Below are 16,236 nucleotides of genomic sequence, written 5' to 3'. Positions count from 1 at the left end.
TGAGTAGGTAAACAAAGCAGCCAGGAAGCTCGAACTGGGTGAATCCCACCTCAGCTCAACAAGGCCTACTGCATCTAGACTCCACCTCTGTGGGCAAGGCATAGCTGAACAAAAGGCAGCAGACAACTTTTGCAGACTTAAACATCTCTGTCTGACAGCTCTGAAAAGAGCAGTGGTTCTCCCAGCATGGCGTTTGAGCTCTGAGAATGGAAAGACTGCCTCCTCAAGTAGGTCCCTGACCCCCGTGTAGCCTAACTGGGAGACACCTCTCAGTTGGGGCCAACAGACACCTCATATAGGTGGCTGCCCCTCTGGGACAAAGCTTCCAGAGGAAGGATCAGGCAGCAATATTTCCTGTTCTGCAATATTTGCTGTTCAGCAGCCTCCACTGGTAATACCCAGCCAAACAGGGTCTGGAGTGAAACTCCAGCAAACTCCAACAGACCTGCAGCTGAGGGACCTAACTGTTAGAAGGAAAACTAACAAACACAAAGGAATAGCATCAACATCAACAAAAAGGTCATCTACACCAAAACCCCATATGTAGGTCACCAACATCAAAGACCAAAGGTAGATAAAACCACAAAGATGGGGAGAAACCAGAGAAGAAAAGCTGAAAATTGTAAAAATCAAAGCACCTCTTCTCCTCCAAAGGATGGCAGCTCCTTGCCAGCAATGGAACAAAGCTGGATGACGGATGACTATGAAGAGTTGACAGAAGAAGACTTCAGAAGGTAGGTAATAATAAACTACTCCTAGCTAAACAAGCATGCTCTAACCCATGGCAAGGAAGCTAAAAAACCTTGAAAAAAGATTACATGAATGACTAACTAGAATAAACAGTGTACAGAAGACCTTAAATGACCTGTTAACAATATTAACCTTAAATGTAAATGGGCTAAATGCTCCAATTAAAAGACACAAACCGGCAAATTGGATAAAGAATCAAGACCCATCAATGTGCTGTATTCAGAAGACACATCTCATGTGCAAAGGCGCAATAGGCTCAAAATAAATGGATGGAGGAAGATCTACCAAGCAAATGGAAAGCAAAAAAATGCAAGGGTTGCAATCCTAGTCTGATAAAACAGACTTTAAACCAACAAAGATCAAAAGGGACAAAAAAGGCCATTACATAATGGTAAAGGGATCAATTCAACAAGAAGAGCTAACTTTCCTAAATATAAATGCACCCAATACAGGAGTACACAGATTCATAAAGCAAGTTCTTAGAGACCTACCAAGAGACTTAGACTCCCACACAATAATAATGGTAGATTTTATGCAGCCAACAGACACATGAAAAAATGCTCATCATCACTGGTCATCAGAGAAATGCAAATCAAAACCATAATGAAATACCATCTCACACCAGATAGAATAGCAATCATTAAAAAGTCAGGAAACAACAGATGCTGGAGAGGATGTGGAGAAATAGGAACACTTTTACACTGTTGGTGGGAGTGTAAATTAGTTCAACCATTGTGGAAGATAGTGTGGTGATTCCTCAAGTTTCTAGAACTAGAATTACCATTTGACCCAGCAATCCCATTACTGGGTATATACCCAAAGGATTATAAATCATGCTACTATAAAGACACATGCACACATTTGTTTATTGCACCACTATTCATAATAGCAAAGACTTGGAACCAACCCAAATGTCCATCAGTGACAGGCTGGATTAAGAAAATGTGGCACATATACACCATGGAATACTATGCAGCCATAAAAAGGGATGAGTTAATGTCCTTTGTAGGGACATGGATGAAGCTCGAAACCATCATTCTCAGCAAACTATCACAAGGACAGAAAAACTAAACACTGCATGATCTCACTCATAGGTGGGAATTGAACAATGAGGTCACTTGGACAAAGGACAGGGAACATCACACACCGGGGCCTGTCACAGGGTGGAGGTCTGGGGGAGGGATAGCATTAGGAGAAATACCTAATGTAAATGATGAGTTGATGGGTGCAGCAAACCAACATGGCACATGTATACCTGTGCATCAAACCTGCATGTTGTGCACATGTACTCTAGAACTTAAAGTATAAAAAAAAAAAAAAAGGAAAACAGAGGCAAAAATTCTTAACAAAATATTAAGAACATAATTCAGCAATATATAATGAAAATTATACACTATACCCTAATGGAGTTTATTCCAGGGGTGCAAGTCTGATTCACATTTGAAAATCAATCAGTGGAATCTACCATATTAACAGCCTAAATAAGAGAATTCACTAGACCATATTAATTTATGCAGTAAAATAATTTGACTAAATTCAACATCCATTCATGATATCTCTCAGGAAAATAGGAATAGAAAAGAACTTCCTCAACAGGAAGAGCATCTACGAAATACTGGAGCAAATAACACTGAATGATAGAGAATGGCTGCTCTCACCCTAAGATCAAGGCCAGGATGTTCTTGATTCTCTTTTTCACTGTACGAAGTCTCAGTGGTTAGCAGCACAAGGTAGGGTCCTTCCCAGGCTGGCTCAAGTTTTTCTTTTTTCCACCCTTTGATGAGAAGGTGATCTTCAGGCTGGTGCTGATTTACCAGAAATTCTAGAGGTGGTACCTGTGCTAAAAGACTTTTAGTTTTGAGGGAAAGGAAAGTGGAAGATAAACCAAGTATATAATTTCTAAGAAATTGACCTTTTGTTTTAAATGTGGGGACATCAACAGTGTACTTTATAGTCTTTGGTGCCTTCTTACTGAGAAATTTTCTTTGGCACCTATTTTTATTAGTTTTTAGACCAAAGAAAGACAAACACCATTTTATATTTAACAATGCTTTCTGTATGATTTTCATATGAGATAAGCTAAATTTCACCTTTATATTGTATGTTATTAATGTTAAACTTAATTTTAATAAAACTTTGTAGACATATTTATTCCATTTTCAATGTCTGACCATAAAGTAAGATTTTTATAGACTCTTTTTAACCTTTCATAATTTTTGTTAAAGAGCAGGTTAGTGCTTTAAGAAAAACCTGTGGTGCTTTTATTTTAATGTCCAGTTCACAGAAAAACTAGATGATACCTTTTTAACTTTAGCCAATATGTTTACACACAGAATTTACTTTACAATTAACATTTTAAAACTTGATTAAACCTTTAAAACAAAATATACATATTTTTAACCTTTTAATGTAGGTAAAAATTCACATTCTTATGCCTCCTTATAATCCTTTTGCCAAAGGTGTGTTTTACGTTTCTTACACACCTTGCACATAAACTGTTTCTTCAATAGTTTTACATTTAGGAGGTGTAATTACTTTTAAATTATACAACATTTCTTGCATAAATTTCCTTTTATAACCTTTTTTCTTTTTTCTCCACGACTTTCACAGATAATTCTTCAAAATGCCTCAACTTTCTGACTTGTTGCAAACATCCCTTTTTAAAAAAAAAAAAAAAAACAACCAGTTAGTTATTCTAGGACAAGAACTTACCATACAACATTCTTTTTACATAAATTCTCCCCCACTTTTTTTAAATTTTATTTTCCTAAAAATGCTAACCATTCTTTTCTAAAGTGAACTTCCTTCATGTCTGTGGACTAGACTGCTTAGGCCATAAGATTAGAATTTAGGATAATACATGTTACACTGTTAACTTTTAGCAAACTTTGCTTTTGTTGAAAACCTTCTAAGTTTGGGATTTCAATTATTCTTTGCTATTGATAAGATCTTGTTTAGTTCAAATTAACTTAGAATTGGTATAGATGGTTCCTTCCTGGTTCTGTAAGTACTTTAAGGCTTTACTCAGTGCAAACAGGTCGCACATTTGAACAGACCAGTTATTAGGCAATTTTCTTAACTCTGCTTCTACAAGAGTTTCCCTATCACTTATTGAATACCCATTGCCTTTTCTTTTTCCCCCCCTCAGTCACCCAGGAGGAACCATCTATTGTCCTGTCCTGAAGGGGGTTCCTCCTAGGTCTGGTTGGATCATTGTATGGTAATTAAGATTTAAATCCCCTGTTAGGAAACCTGCTGGGTTAAGGGAATTTTCAGTGGTTGATGACAAATCATATTTTTCTAACAAAATAGCTCTATACTTTAAGATTTTTGCTTTTTGACTTAGGATAGTTCTCAACTGGTGAGGTGTGCTTACAATGAGGCTTCCTCTAAAAGTTATATTTTTACTTTCTTCTGTTAGCAGAGCAGTTGTCGCTGCAGGTTGAATGCATTTGGGTCATCCACGGGTTACTGGGTTAAGGATTTTTGAAGGCTACGGGTTGTCAGTTGCCTCAGTGCTTTTGGGCTATGCCCTTGTTTACACTGACAACAAAGTGGTATTGGAGTGTTAGTAGGGTCATGGAGAAGACCTTTAATTATCAATTATAGGTTCTAAATTTACCTTGGCGTTTAAAGGAATAGGGTACACTTTTTTTTTTTCCTCAACTACTTGTATATCTCTATATTTCTCTTTGACTTTCTGTCTCTCTCTTCGACTCCCTTTTTGTCTGTCTCATCCTCTCTCTGCCTCTCTTCCTCTCTCTCTCTGCCTTTCTCTCTCTCTCTCTCTTTGACTCTCTCTTTCTCTGTCTCTTCCTTTCCCTCTCTGCCTCTCTCCCTCTCTCTCTGCCTCTCTCCCTCTCTCTCTCTGCCTCTCTCCCTCTCTCTCTCTCCTCTCCTGCCTCTCTCTCTCTCTCCTCTAGGGTAGGGACCTGCAGGAATGGAGCTACTCTCTCTTTCCCCAAGAAGAAAGGAAAAGGGGGTGGGTTGTGTCAGGTTCAACCCTTGAAATTAGCAGAAGGCTTAACCCCTCAACACCAGGGATGTCTCGCCTTGCCTGTCCTAAAAGGCTCAACCCCCTCAAACCAGGGGACATCTTGCCTTGCTTGCCCTGGAAGGCTCAACCCCTCAAACCGGGGGTGTCTTGCCTGTCCTGGAAGGTTGACCTGTTTCTCCTCTTTCCCCTTCTGAAGGTCCTTTGCACACTTCCTACTGGTGCTGTCCTCTCTGGCCGCTCCCTCAAGGTAGAGTCAGGCCCTTGTTAGTGTTGGCATGCCAGTATAAATCCTATGGCAGGATCCGCCCTAAGCCATATGAGGTAGTTATGGAACCGCAGAGAGGACCCACTCACTCCGTCCAGCAGTAGGACTTGTCACCATCCACAAGAACAACACCACAAGCAGGATCGTTTGTAGACATTCATGCACATACACATTTAGCCTTCCGGAATTTGACCACCAAAGAAATACTTTACCAGCTCCCGAGGCTTCTCCTTCCATGGTCTGTGCGCAGCATTGTCACCGCAGTATGTGAGAATCCTTTAAGCTAGGTTGCTGATCAGTTTTTTGTTTGTTTGTTTGTTTGTTTGTTTTTTGCATTGCTGAGAGCTCGGGTTATTCCTGCACTGGGTGGGTCTTGATTTCTCACCCTTAAGGCTGCCACAATAGGGTGGGGTGCACCTCCTCTTAAGAAAGAACCAGAGACTGTCCCTGGAGGGGAATGTAATCCCGGGTGAGACCCCAAATTGTTATATATAAAGGCTCGGTGCCGCAAAAGAAATAGCACTCAAATATAAAATTTACTTTTTAATTCTCAGCAAGGCAAGTTACTTCTGTATAGAAGGGTGCACCCTTACAGACGGAAAAATGGCAAGCACACATAATTTTTAAAATTCTCATTGTTGTTTTGTTATTGATCACTCTGATATTCAAGGTGTCACCTCTTATTCGATTAATCACCCTTATAAGTCTCTAAATTTTTTTACCTTTAGATCTTCAATTTATTGAATAATAGCCAGATAACAGCAAAATTTTCCATAGAGTGCAGTAACAGGGATCAGAGCAGTATTCCCTTGAGAGCTAAACATAATGAAAAGAAAGGGCAGACCTAGGGCTTAGTAAACTGCATCCAGTCCCATTTCTATCATTAATTAGGAGAGTAATCTAGGAAAATCTACTTGTTCTCTCTGGGTCTCAGTCACTTCATCCGAAAGAGGATAATCTCTAAGGAGCACATTAGCTCTGACATTCTAGGAAATTGAAGGCAAGCTGCCCTAGGGAAGAGAATTATTCCTACCCTGAGCTAATTGGAATGGCTGTGTGAATGCCATTCTGTTCTTATACGCCTGTAATAAGTAGTTACTCTCAAGAAGTCACTGTAGTTTCAGGGCCTGTTCTGTTTGCTGGAAACAGTGAAACTGAAGTTCCAGATGTGTTATTTTGTACAAATGTTAGCGGAGAGAAAAGTTGGACATCCCAGGAAATTCAGTGGGGTTAGTTAAGAATTTCTCTCTTTTTTCAAATTATTATACTTTAAGTTCTAGGGTACATGTGCACAACGTGCAGGTTTGATACACAGGTATACATGTGCCATGTTGGTTTGCTGCACCCATCAATTCATCATTTACATTAGGTATTTCTCCTAATGCTATCCCTCCACCACCCCTTCACCCCATGATAGGCCCTGGTGTGTGATGTTCCCCACCCTGTGTCCAAGTGATCTCATTGTTCAATTCCCATCTATGAGTGAGAACATACAGTGTTTGGTTTTCTGACCTTGTGATGGTTTGCTGAGAATGATGGTTTCCAGCTTCATCAATGTCCCTACAAAGGACGTGAACTCATCCTTTTTTTATGGCTGCATAGTATTCCATGGTGTATATGTGCCACATTTTCTTAATCCAGTCTATCATTGATGAACATTTGGGTTGGTTCCAAGTCTTTGCTATTATGAATAGTGGTGCAATAAACAAATGTGTGCATGTGTCTTTATAGTAGCATGATTTATAATCCTTTGGGTATATACTTAGTAATGAGATTGCTGGGTCAAATGGTAATTCTAGTTCTAGATCCTTGAGGAATCACCACACTATCTTCCACAATGGTTGAACTAATTTACACTCCCACCAACAGTGTAAAAGTGTTCCTATTTCTCCACATCCTCTCCAGCATCTGTTGTTTCCTGACTTTTTAATGATTGCCATTCTATCTGGTGTGAGATGGTATTTCATTATGGTTTTGATTTGCATTTCTCTGATGACCAGTGATGATGAGCATTTTTTCATGTGTCTGTTGGCTGCATAGATGTCTTCTTTTGTGAAGTGTCTGTTCATATCCTTTGTCCACTTTTTGATGGGGTTGTTTGTTTTTTCTTATAACTTTGTTTGAGTTCTTTGTAGATTCTGGATATTAGCCATTTGTCAGATGGGTAGATTGCAAAAATTTTCTCCCATTCTGTAGGCTGCCTGTTCACTGTGATGGTAGTTTCTTTTGCCATGCAGAAGCTCTTTAGTTTAATGAGATCCCATTTGTCTATTTTGGCTTTTGTTGCCATTGCTTTTGAAGTGCTTTTGAAGTGTTTTAGCCATGAAGACCTTTCCCATGCCTATGTCCTGAATGGTATTGCCTGGGTTTTCTTCTAGGGTTTTTATGGTTTTAGGTCTAACATTTAAGTCTTTAATCCATCTGGAATTAATTTTTGTATAAGGTGTAAGGAAGGGATCCAGTTTCAGCTTTCCACATATGGCTAGCCAGTTTTCCAAGCACCATTTATTAAGTAGGGAATGCTTTCCCCATTTCTGGTTTTTGTCAGGTTTGTCAAAGATCAGATGGTTGTAGACGTGTGGTGTTATTTCTGAGGGCTCTATTCTGTTCCATTGATCTATATCTCTGTTTTGGTACCAATACCATGCTGTTTTGATTACTGTAGCTTTGAAGTATAGTTTGAAGTCAGGTAGCATGATGCCTCCAGCTTTGCTCTTTTGGCTTAGGATTGTCTTGGCAATGCAGGCCTTTTTTGATTCCATATGAACTTTTAAGTAGTTTTTTTTCCAATTCTGTGAAGAAAGTCATTGGTAGCTTGATGGGGATAGCATTGCATCTATAAATTACTTTGGGCAGTATGGCCATTATCGTGATATTCATTCTTCTTATCCATGAGCATGGAATATTCTTCCATTTGTTTCTGCCCTCTTTTATTTCCACCCTCTTTTATTTCCTTGAGCAGTGATTTATAGTTCTCCTTGAAGAGGTCCTTCACATCCATTGTAAGTTGTATTCCTAGTTATTTTATTCTCTTTGTAGCAATTGTGAATGGGAGTTCACTCATGATTTGCTCTCTGTCTGTTAATGGTGTGTAGGAATGCTTGTGATTTTCGCACATTGATTTTGTATCCTGAGACTTTGCTGAAGTTGTTAATCAGCTTGAGATTTTGGGCTGAGACAATGGGGTTTTCTAAATATACAATCATGTCATCTGCAAATAGGGACAATTTGACTTCCTGATTTCCTAATTGAATACCCTTTATTTCTTTCTACTGCCTGATTGCCCTAGCCAAACTTCCAACACTATGTTGAATAGGAATGGTGAGAAACGGCATCCCTGTCTTGTGCCAGTTTTCACAGGGAATGCTTCCAGGTTTTGCCCATTCAGTACGATATTGGCTCTGGGTTTGTCATAAATAGCTCTTATTATTTTGAGATATGTTCCATCAATACCTAGTTTATTGAGAGTTTTTAGCATGAAGACCTGTTGAATTTTGTCAAAGGCCTTTTCTGCATCTACTGAGATAATCATGTGCTTTTTGTCTTTGGTTCTGTTAATGTGATGGGTTACATTTATTGATTTATGTATGTTGAATCAGCCTTGCATCCCAGGGATGAAGCTGACTTGATCATGTTGGGTAAGCTTTTTGATGTGCTGCTGGATTTGGCTTGCCAGTATTTTATTGAGGATTTTCACATCAATGTTCATCAGGGATATTTGTCTGAAATTCTCTTTTTTGTTGTGTCTCCACCAGGCTTTGTTATCAGGATGACGCTGGCCTCATAAAATGAGTAAGGGAGGATTCCCTCATTTTCTGTTGATTGGAATAGTTTCAGAAGGAATGGTACCAGCTCCTCTTTGTGCCTCTAGTAGAATTCATCTGTGAATCCGTCTGGTCCTGGACGTTTTTAGTTGGTAGGCTACTAATTATTACCTCAATTTCAGAGCCTGTTATTGGTTATTCAGAGATTCAATTTCTTCCTGGTTTAGTCTTGGGAGGGTATATGTGTTCAGGAATTTATCCATTTCTTCTAGATTTTCTAGTTTATTTGCATAGAGGTGTTTATAGTATTCTCTGATGGTAGTTTGCATTTCTATGGGATTGGTGGTGATGTCCCCTTTATCATTCTTTATTGCATCTATTTGATTCTTCTCTATTTTCTTTTTTATTAGTCTTGCTAGCAGTTTATCAATATGTTGATCTTTTCAAAAAACCAGCTCCCGGATTCATTGATTTTCTGATGGGTTTTATTGTGTCTCCATCTCTTTCAGTTTTGCTCTGATCTTAGTTATTTCTTGCCTTCTGCTAGCTTTTGAATGTGTTTGCTCTTGCTTCTCTAGTGCTTTTAATTGTGATGTTAGGGTGTCGATTTTTTATCTTTCCTGCTTTCTCTTGTGGACATTTGGTGCTATAAATTTCCCTCTACACACTGCTTTAAATGTGTCCGAGAGATTCTGGTACATTGTGTCTTTATTCTCATTGATTTCAAAGAATATCTTTCTTCTGCCTTCATTTCGTTATTTACCCAGTAGTCATTCAGGAGCAAGTTGTTCAGTTTCCAGGTAGTTGTGTGGTTTTGAGTGAATTTCTTAATCCTGAGTTCTAATTTGATTGCACTGTGGTCTGAGAGACAGTTTGTTGTCGAGAGATAGCTTGTTGTCATTTCTGTTCTTTTCATTTGCTGAGGAATGCTTTATTATTATGTGGTCAATTTTAGAATAAGTGCAATGTGGTGCTGAGAAGAATATTTATTCTGTTGATTTGGGTGGAGAGTTCTGTAGATGTCTATCAGGTCTGCTTGGTGCAGAGCTGAGTTCAGGTCCTGGATATCCTTGTTAACCTTCTGTCTCGTTGATCTGTCTAAAATTGACAGTGGAGTGTTAAAGTCTCCCATTATTAATGTGTGGGAGTCTAAGTCTCTTTGTAGATCTCTAAAGACTTGCCTTATGAATCTGGGTGCTCCTGTATTGGGTGCATATATATTTAGGATATTTAGCTCTCCTTGTTGAATTGATCCCTTTACCATTATGTAATGGCCTTCTTTGTCTCTTTTGATCTTTGTTGGTTTAAGGTCTGTTTTATCAGAGATTAGGATTGCAACCCCTGCTTGTTTTGCTTTCCAGTTGCTTGGAAGATCTTCCTCCATTCCTTTATTTTGAGTTCTTGTGCGTCTTTGCACATGAGATGTGTCTCCTGAATACAGCACACTAATGGATCTTGACTTTTTATTGAATTTGCCAGTCTGTGTCTTTTAATTGGGGCATCTAACCCATTTACATTTAAGGTTAATATTGTTATGTTTGAATTTTATCCAGTCATTATGATGTTAGCTGATTATTTTGCCTGTTAATCGATGTAGTTTCTTCATAGCATCAATGATCTTTACAATTTGGCCTGTTTTTGCAGTGACTGGTACCCATTGTTTCTTTCCTTGTTTGGTGCTTCCTTCAGGATCTCTTGTAAGGCAGGCCTGGTGGTGACAAAATCTCTCACCATTTGCTTGTCTATAAAGGATTTTATTTCTCCTTCACTTATGAAGCTTAGTTTGGCTGGATATGAAATTCTGGATTGAAAATTCTTTTCTTTAGAATGTTGAATATTGGCTCCCACTCTCTTCTGGCTTGTAGGGCTTCTGCTGAGAGATTTGCTGTTAGTCTGATGGGCTTCCCTTTGTGGGTAACCCGACCTTTCTCTCTGGTTGCCCTTAACACTTCTTCCTTCATTTCAACCTTGGTGAATCTGACAATTTTGTGTCTTGGGGTTGCTCTTCTCAAGGAGTATCTCTGTGGTATTCTCCACATTTCCTGAATTTAAATGTTGGCCTGCATTGCTATTTTGGCGAGTTCTCCTGAATAATATCCTGCAGAGTGTTTTCCAACTTGGTTCTATCTTCCCCATCACTTTCAGGTACATCAATTAAATGTAGATTTGGTCTTTTCACATAGTCCCATATTTCTTGGAGGCTTTGTTCATTTCTTTTTACTCTTTTTTCTCTAGCACTGTCTTCTTGCTTTATTTTATTAATTTGGCCTTCAATCACTAGTACCCTTTCTTCCAGTTGATCAAATTGGCTATTGAAGCTTGTGCATGTGTCACAAAGTTCTCGTATCATGGTTTTCAGCTCCATCAGGTCATTTAAAGTCTTCTGTACACTGTTTATTCTAGTTAACCATTCACCTAATCTTTTTTTAAGGTTTTTAGCTTCCTTGTGATGGGTTCAAACATCTTCCTTTAACTCAGAGAAGTTTGTTATTACCCACCTTCTGAATCCTACTTCTGTCACCTCGTCAAAGTCATTCTCCATCCTTCTTTGTTCTGTTGCTGGTGAGGAGCTGCAATCCTGTGGAAGAGAAGAGGTACTTGTTTTTTTAGAATTTTCAGCTTTTTCTGCTCTGGTTTCTCCCCATCTTTGTGGTTTTATCTACCTTTGGTCTTTGATGTTGGTGACTTACAGATGGAGTTTTGGTGTAGATGAACTTTTTGTTGATGTTGATGGTGTTCCTTTGTGTTTGTTAGTTTTCCTTCTAACAGTCAGGTCCCTCAGCTGCAGGTCTGTTGGAGTTTGCTGGAGTTCCATTCCAGACCCTGTTTGCCTTGGTATCACCAGCAGAGGCTGCAGAACAGCAAATATTGCTGCCTGATCCTTCTTCTGGAAACTTCTTCCCAGAGAGGCAGCCACCTATATGAGGTGTCTGTGGGCCCCTACTGGGAGATGTCTCCCAGTTAGGCTACATAGGTGTCAGGGACCCACTTGAGGAGGCAGTCTCTCCATTCTCAGTGCTCAAATGCCATGCTGGGAGAACCACTGCTCTCTTCAGAGCTGTCAGACAGGGATGTTTAAGTCTGCAGAAATTGTCAGAACAAGGCAGCACCTTTTGTTCAGCTATGCCCTGCCCACAGAGGTGGAGTCTAGAGGCAGTAGGCCTTGTTGAGCTGTGATGAGCTCTGCCCAGTTCAAGTTTCCAGGCTGCTTTCTTTACCTACTCAAGCCTCAGCAATGGCAGACTCCCCTCCACCAGCCAGGCTACTGCCTCACAGATTGATCTCAGACTGCGGCACTCACAGTGTGCTAGTCTCTGTGGGTGTGGGACACACTGAACCAGGCATGGGAGAAAAATCACCTTGTCTGCCAGTTGCTAAGACCTTTGGAAAAGCACAGTATTTGGGCAGGAGTGTCCTGTTTTTCCAGGTAGTCTGTTCAGGCTTCCCTTGGCTAGGAAAGGGAAATCCAACCCCTTGCACTTCCCGGGTGAGGTGATGCCCTGCCCTGCTTCAGCTCCCACTCTGTGGGCTGCACCCACTGTCCAATGAGTCCCAGTAACATGAACCAGGTACCTCAGTTGGAAAGGCAGAAATCACCCATCTTCTGCATTGATCACGCTGGGAGCTGCACACTGGAGCTGTTCCTATTCAATCACCTTGGAAAGCCCCTCTTGTAGTTAAGAATTTCATGCCAGGCAAATGTGTGATTGACTCAGAGCTCTGTGCCAATCACAGTGGGAAGCCCAACTCAATGAAACTTGGGGAAAGTCTGGGTGCCTAGAACTAGCACCAAGGGAAAAGTTACCTGAAATTTCTATTCAGTGGTGATATAAACCTTAGGCTGTTGAAATAGGACCTAGTACCCAGATGGATGAGGACATTTCTTCACCAGTTACCCAGGAAATAGAGAAATAAGTGGTGTGTGTCCGTGTGTGTGTATGTTGTGTGTGTATGTGTGTGTGTGTGTAGAAAGAGAAATCAACAGGGCAGAATGTATATATAATATACTCCAATAGCCTTCTAATTGGCCTCCCCAATTCCTCCTTACTTCAATCCAGCTTCCACACTACTGTTAAATTCATTTTCATTCATCGCTCAACAGACACAAGTTGATTCCAAATCTTGGCTATTTTGAATAATGCTGCAGTGAACATGGGAGCATTGCTATATCTCCAAAATAGTGATATTATTCTCTTCAGATGCATACCTAGAAGTGAGATTGCTAAACCATATAGTAGTTTTATTCTTAGTTTTTTGAAGAATCTCTGTACTGTTTTTGATAATGGCTGTACTTACATTTCTACCAACAGTGTGCAAGTGTGCCCATAGCTTTGCCAATATCTGTCATCCTTCTTTTGATAGTAACCATTCTGAGAGGTGTGAGGTGATATTATGATTTTAATCTGCATTTTCCCAGTATTTAGTGATGTTCAGCATTTTTTTCATATATCTATTGGCTATTTATATGTCTTCTTTTGATAAATGTCTATTGAAGTCCTTTGCCCATTTTTTAATCGGGTTATTTGTTTTCTTGGTATTGAGTTGTATGAGTTCCTGATAATTCTGGATACCAGATCTATGATTTGCAGATGTTTTCTCCTGATTCATAGATTGTCTCTTCACTCTTAATTGTTTTCTTTGCTGTGCAGAAGCTTTTTAGTTTGATGTGTTTCCATTTGCCTGTTTTTACTTTTGATGCCTGGACATTTGGAGCCAAATCCGAAGAATCATTGCCCAGACCAATGTTATGTAGTTTTCCCTCTATGTTTTCTTCTGCAGTTTTATGGGCTTCAGGTCTTATGTTTAAGCCTTTAATCCATTTTGAGTTGATTCTTGTATATTGTGTGATATGAGTGTCCATTTTCATTCTTCTGCATGTAGATATCCAGTTGTTCCAATAGTAATTATTGAACAAACCCCTCTTTTCCCATTATGTGTTCTTGGCACATTTGTTTGAAATCAATTGACCATAGATGCATGGATTTATTCCTGGTCTCTCTATTCTGTTCTATTGGTCAGTGTGTCTATTTTTATGCCAGTACCATATTGTTTTAAATATTATACCTTTGTAATAAAATTTGAAATGAAGAAGTATGATGTCTCCAGCTTTCTTCTTGCTCAATATTGCTTTAGCTATTCGGATCTTTTATGGTTCTATGCAAATTTTAGGATTTTCAGAAATTTCTGTGAAAGATGCCATGGAATTTTTATACAGATTGTATTAAATCTATAGATTGTTTTGGGTAGCATGGACATTTTGATAATGTTGATTGTTCTGATCAGCAATCATGGAATATCTTTTCACTGATTTGTGTGTTCATAAATTTCTCACATTAATATTTTGTAGCTTTCAATTTACAGATTTTTTACCTCCTGGTATAAATTTCTTACTAAGTATTTTATTCTTTTTGATGTATTATAAATGGGATTTCTGTTCTTAATTGCTTTTATGGGCAGTCAATTATTAGTAAATAGAAAGGTTACTAATATTTATGTGTTGATTTTGTATCCCAAAACTTCATTATATTTGTTTATTAATTCTAACAATTTTTATTGGCGTATGTGGAGTTATGCATATATATGATCATGTATCTGCAAACAGAGACATGTTTGCTTCTTTTCTAATTTAGATGTCTTTTATCTCTTTTTCTTGTCTAATTGCTCTAGCTAGGACTTCTAGTACTATGTTGAATAGAGGCGGAAAAATAGGCATTCTTTTCTTTTTTTTTATTTTCATAATTGAGATTTTATTGGTTGAGGATCAGTACAGACATTTCAATTTGTACACAATTCTTAACATATGTAACAAAATTCTAAAAAGCCATGTATTGTAATTCTTTTTTAAAGTTATTCCAGTGACTTTCCAGCTTAAAATTTGGAAGCAAATTTTCCTTAAGAGGCTATCAAGTACCAGTATTCACATGTTGGTCAGCTGTTACATATGGCCCACCAGTTCACAACTGAATTAGCATGTACACTACATATTCAAATTTGTAATCTTTCACAGCACAGTAACAAAGTTATTAGGAAAACAGGACTACCACAACCAAAGATGTTACAGAGTGCACACAATTCTGACAGGGAGTGCCATGATCAAGGAGTGGTTTTCTTTAGGAAACAATTCTACTAAAAAACAACGTAAGAATAGAATTTAAAACGTTCAAGACATTAAATGCAGGACTGACTCCATATTGCCATTTAATATGCTTTGTATTATAGGATATAAAAACTAACCCCGCATCTATAGAATGTTAAGCTGACACCCGAGACAGTCAAAGCCTCCTATAATTCAGTATCCCACACTTTTCTGGTTGTACCAAAAAATAAACAAGCAGCAAATGATTTCACCTCTTAAAAAAAAGCATTTACACTTAAAAAAATGGGATGAGGTGGGATTCCCTCCTTCTTAAAAATGTTTCTAGAGCTAGTAAAAAACTTGCATTTACAAAATAGTTGATAAAAATATTCCTCTGGATTGTACAAGAAGGGAGACAGGGACCACTGGTAAGACATGGTATATGGTATTAATCAGACTTGGCTTCTTTCTCTCCTGCTTCATCAGAGACTGGACTCTCCTCAGTTTTTGTTTCCCCGTTTTCTGCAGGTAAATCTTAAGTTTCTTGGTTAGCCACTTCGACCTGTTTTCCCTTGCTCCCCTTTTCCCTTTTGTTTGCACTTTTTTGTCTGAAGATTTATCCTTCGCTGCTGCCTTTTTCAGCTTCACTTCCACTTTTGCAGGAGGTTTAGCTGACAACCGCACTGATCTCCTCTTGGGCTCTTCCTTGGCAGCCCCTTCCGCAGAGCTGACCTTCCTCTTGGGCATCCTGGTGGTGGGGAAGGAGCGTGCCCGGGTGCCTGTGGGCCGCGGCGCACCAAGAGCCTTCGCAAAAATGGGCTGACTGGCCACTGCCACTCCTTCTGCCGCCCAAGCTGCTGAGACCCACCGGGCATTCTTTTCTTATTCCTGATCTTAAAGGAAAAGCTTTTAATATTTCATCTTTGAGTATAATGTTTGATGCGGACTAGTTTATGACCTTTGTTGCATTGAGGTACATTTCTTTTATACCTAACTTCTTGAGAGTTTTTATCGTGAAAGGATATTAAACTTTGTGAAATACATTTTCTGCATCTAATGAGATGATCATATGGTTATTGGTTTTTGTTCTGTTAATATGATGTATTGCATTTATTGATTTGCATATGTTGGACCATCTTGGCATCCCCAGGACAAATCCCACTTGATTGTGATGAAATATACTTTTAATGTGCTGTTGAACTTGGTTTGAAAGTGTTTTGTTGAGGACTTTTGTATCTATGGTTGTCAAGGATATTTCCCTGTATTTTTTATTCCTTGTAGTATCCCTATTTGGCTTTGGGGTGAGGGTAATGCTAGCCTCATAAGATGAATATAAGACATGCTCCTTCCCCTTCAATTTTTTTGGAAGAGTTTGAGAAGGATT

At 38.9% G+C, this 16,236-nt stretch overlaps 1 pseudogene across 1 annotated transcript; it reads right to left on the bottom strand.

The window, feature by feature from the left end:
* Window positions 1–14,506: 14,506 nt before the first annotated feature.
* LOC108583773 lies at window positions 14,507–15,614 on the bottom strand (annotated as a pseudogene). The gene has a single exon (XR_002519437.2). The product of XR_002519437.2 is annotated as a non-histone chromosomal protein HMG-14 pseudogene (transcript).
* Window positions 15,615–16,236: the final 622 nt, after the last annotated feature.

This window comes from Papio anubis, chromosome X, assembly GCF_008728515.1.
Source record: "Papio anubis isolate 15944 chromosome X, Panubis1.0, whole genome shotgun sequence".
Taxonomy (NCBI): Eukaryota; Metazoa; Chordata; class Mammalia; order Primates; family Cercopithecidae; genus Papio; species Papio anubis.
The sequence above is the reverse complement of the archived record's forward strand: the minus strand, read 5'-3'. Positions and strand labels throughout refer to the sequence as shown.